This window comes from Vombatus ursinus, unplaced genomic scaffold, assembly GCF_900497805.2.
Source record: "Vombatus ursinus unplaced genomic scaffold, bare-nosed wombat genome assembly UNPS02014797.1, whole genome shotgun sequence".
NCBI classification, from domain to species: Eukaryota; Metazoa; Chordata; class Mammalia; order Diprotodontia; family Vombatidae; genus Vombatus; species Vombatus ursinus.
The window spans coordinates 17,083,490-17,088,018 of NW_020954575.1; the positions used below are offsets into that span (position 1 = coordinate 17,083,490).

A 4,529-nucleotide genomic window follows, 5' to 3' on the forward strand; every position below is an offset into this window, starting at 1 on the left:
TGACTAACTTTGATAGACTTAGCTCTTCTCAGCAATGCAAGGATCTAAAACAACTCCAAAAACTCATGATGGAAAATGCTATCTATATCCAGAAAAAGAACCATGGAGTCTGAATGCAAATTGAAGCGTACTATTTGCTCCCCTTTTCTTTTGTTGTTTTATTTCTTCTTTCCCGGGGTTCCTCCCATTAGTTCTAGTTCTTCTATACATCATGACTAATATGAAAATATGCTTAATATGAATGTATAAGTAGAGCCTATATCAGATTACATGCAGTCTTGGGGAGGGGGAAGGAGAGGGAGGGGGAGAAAATTTAAAATTAAAAATCTTATGGAAGTGAATGTCGAAAACTAAAAATAAATAATTTAAAATTTAAAAAAATCAACAACAAAAAAGGCTCTCATCAGAAGGCTAATAAATACTATGGTTTCATCATCTTCACCCTCATCCAGTCTCATAGGAGAAGGAAGGGAAGTCCAGTCCCAAGCACCTCCATCTTACAGGTGACTCTCCTTTAGACCTGCAACATTTCTCAGGGCAGCCCAGCTGCTCTCCAGCAAGAAAGCTGAGCCCCCTTTTTCGTGGAGTCCATTACATTTCTCAGTGAATGTGTTGGCTTTGCCTAGGGGAGAGCAGTGGGGATCCTACTCTGGTTCCAGGCACCTTGGCAACAAAGCTACTTGTTCCAATTAGGCTATAAGCATCTAGCTAGGCAACATCCTTGGTTCCCTGTGTGACAAGACACACAATGTCCTGTCCGTCTTCTATGCTTATCTGCTAGAACAGCGGGAGGAATTAACAGCAGGCTCTGGCTGATCCACATCCTCATGACCCTGTAGTATTACACTCTGTTACAACTTTACAAACAAGAACATTGCCAAATTTCTCTTAGACAGCTTCAGCTGGCTGTCCCACTGGCATCTCAAAATGGACTTGGGCCCCAAATCAAACGTACGTTTTCCCCCTAAACTGATCTCTCTCCCTAACATCCCTATTCTGTGGAGGGCATCACTACTCTTCCCATCAGATAGATCATCTTCCAATCACAGAATTTATTCCAATCATATCTGAATGCATTTAGATGGTGTAGTAGTCAGTGCGCTAGACTTGGGAGTCCCAAAAATTTCAGTTTCAATCACAACTCANCCAATCACAGAATTTATTCCAATCATATCTGAATGCATTTAGATGGTGTAGTAGTCAGTGCACTAGACTTGGGAGTCCCAAAAATTTCAGTTTCAATCACAACTCAGACCTTTGTTAGATGTGTGACCCTGGAAGTCACAACTTCTGGCTGCCTCAGTTTCCTCATCTATAAAATTGAGATAGTAACGCCTACTCCACAAGGTTGTTGTAAGGATCCACTTTGTAAATGCCATTATTGTTATCATTACCCAGCTTCCAGACTCAAAGCCACCCCTCACATCTCATCAGTTCCCAAGTCTTGCCAATTCTACATCTCCTACATCCATCCTTGGCGCCTCTTGGCTGCAATGCTGCTGTAGTAGCCCATTAAATGCTCTCCCTCCCTACCTCCAGTCTTTCCTCTCTCTAATCTTTCACTCAGCTGCCAGTGATATTCTTAAAGTACAGGTCAAACCATGTCACTCCCTCACTCAAGAAGCCTCCATGTCTCCCTATTGTCTCTGGGATAAACAGAAACTCCCATTTGGCATTTAAAGCCCCTCCAAGCCTGGCTCTAGTTGATGTTCCCAAATTTATCATTCTCTCCTTCATACACTCTATGTTCCAGGCAAACTGCCCTCCTTGTTGCTTACCATCCATAAGATTTCACCTCCCACCTTTGCACAGGCTGTCCCCCATGCACCTCCTCCTCTAGATTCTAGATTCCTTCAAGGCCCAGCTTGTGAGCCATAAAGCTTATCCTTATCCTCCCCATTGTTAATGCTCTCTCCCACCCACACACTGTAAATTACTCAGCATTTATTCCACATATATTTTATTCTTACAAATGATTGTAATACATGTTGTTTTCCCCAAGTAGAATGTAAGCAACTTGAGTACAGGGATCGTTCCACTTTTGTTTTTGATTCCCCAGAGCCTTGTACAATGCTTGGCACATAGTCAAATGGATCTGCGATCTCACTGATTCCATTTCCTCCTATGGTGCAAATCAAAACCAATCCATACTTGTTTGTCATGTGCAGTTCTCATCCATGTCCTCCTGAAAGCTGACCACAGGGGCTCCACCTGAGGCGCTGGACATATCTACTATCACCTCTTGCTCAGCCCGTCTTCTCTTCTAGTCATATGATTCTTTGATGACATCCTCATTGGTCACATGTTGCCACCTGGCACCACAGACCTTTCCTCTGCCCTCTGTATGATAATCATCCTTAGCTCTTCTGAAGCAGTGGTATTCAACATCTCACTGCCATCAAACAACACTGATAAAATGTTAGTATTGAAAAGATGATGAAACCTGAGGTCGGAAAAAGAGCTCTGCATTGTCCTGAAAGCAATCTAGCCTGTTCTCTCCCCTTTCCACACTGAGCCTGGCACGCTGTCCATCTGTACCATCAGTCCCAGGTACACATACTGCTGGAAAAGTTCTCTAGGGTATCCATCTAAATGCATGTTGAAATCTGGGCAATTGCCTTTTTTCCTCTACTTGGTCTTCCCTTTATCGACGGGCCAGAAAAAGTCCTTGGGACTGCAGATCTCTTCCAGGAGGCTCTGCACTGTCTTGAGGCCCAATGTTATCTGCAAACAGGAGAACCTGGAGGACCCCCAACATTCCCCAAGAATCAATCTTTCCTCAGCAGAGCTTTGGCTCTACATCACCTGCATCATGGTGGCAAATACCTTTGGGGGACTACATCTATTTCCATGTTTTATGTCTTGCCTGATGTTTACTAGCAGAGGGTCAATGAATAGGGTTACTTCTGTCATTCCATCTTCTGAACTCCTGAACGATCTTGATGTGTGGATAACAAGTATGATGGGAACTTACACTGTCTGTATCTTTCATTTAATTATTTAATTGTGATATGGTAAAGACACGGTTCATTGTTGAATAATGCTTGTGAAAATCTTCTTTCCTATGACTCAAAAATTATGGGGACAAGATAGGATAGGGATAGGGACTGACCCTGTAATTGCACTGGTTTAAGAAATATCCGGGTAAGAAATCTCCCTCTACCAATGCAGGGCAGCATCTTCTTCCCAACTTAGAGTCTTAGAGAGAGTACTGAGGAGTTAAGTGATTTGTCCAGGATCACACAGCCAGTATGTATCAGAGGTGGAACCTGAACCCAGGTCTTCCTGGTTTTGAAGCCAGTTCTCTATCCACTGCCATTGCTGCCTTAACACACATATATATCCATATGTACACACACACACACACACACACACACACACACACACACAGGGGAGAGCAGAAATAGAGGCCAATAGTTATTGAACTTTCAAGTCGATTTTTAAAATATTAAAGTCTGAGTTTTTTCCCATACTTTTGGTATTTTCCTGTCCCTTCAGATACCTTGTATGTTGTCTTTCAATGACCTCACAAACATATCACCTCCAGCACAGAGTTTTTCTCTGCATGCTATACTTGATCTAACCTGGCTGTTTTTCCTGTCTTCATTCTCTCTTTCGTGCCATAAAGGCACCTCAGAGACTGCCATATTAGGAGGTGTGATGGTTCTACTATTCTTGATGGAGAAAATTGTGATGAAATTTTTTCTTTCAACTCTTTTCCATTTTTCTTCTATTTGTAGTCCTCTTTCCATAGTTTTCCTTGAATGCCATTTGGATGACTTTGCTTAGTAGCTATATTGCCAAGTTTTCTTCAAATTGTTTTTCTGGTCCATTACTTCTGACTTTTGAAATGTTGCTAGTCATAACCTCATGGCACAGAGTAGACATAAATAAATGCTTGTTGAAAGAATGTTGTTGTATGATAGAATAATGACATTGGGGCCTATGGGCACCCAGGCTGGGCCACACATCCCACAGACCTGATTCTGTCCTTGTGGATATGAATGCCACCTCTGCCCCTCATTAGCTACAATTTGGTAGGGATAAAAGGCAGGCCAAGAGAATGCCCAGAGGACTGCTCTCACTGTTGGGGGATAAGAGGTTGTTTTAACCTTCAAGTCTATTATAGTATGCTTTAGTGCCCTGGCCTCCCATTATTCACAGAATGGATTTCATTGCAGCTTACACATGGCCAGGGAATGAGCCACCTCCCACCACCCCTACCCCCACCCCTCTGTCCTCATCATCCTGTATTAATCTCATTCTACAAGTATCAACTCCTCCATGACCTGCAGACGTGAGGATGGATGGAGGCTGCCAAGTACACAATGGACACAGAGTAAGATTTCCCATTTGTGTGATGCTTTCCAGTTACAAAGTCCTTTTAATACATGATCTAGTTTCATGGTAAGAGCTGACTTTTGGAGTCTTTAGACCTGGGTTTAGATACTGACTGTGCCACTTACTGCTCATGACCGTAGCCAGTTCACACACCTCTCCAAATTTCAGTTTCCTTTCTTAGAAAATGA

The 4,529-nt window shown here is 42.7% G+C and overlaps 1 protein-coding gene across 1 annotated transcript in view; it reads right to left on the reverse strand.

The window, feature by feature from the left end:
• Positions 1–4,529, reverse strand: part of TTC25 (tetratricopeptide repeat domain 25) — a 52,818-nt gene that overhangs the window by 1,495 nt on the left and 46,794 nt on the right. The gene's annotated exons all lie outside the window — the stretch shown is intronic.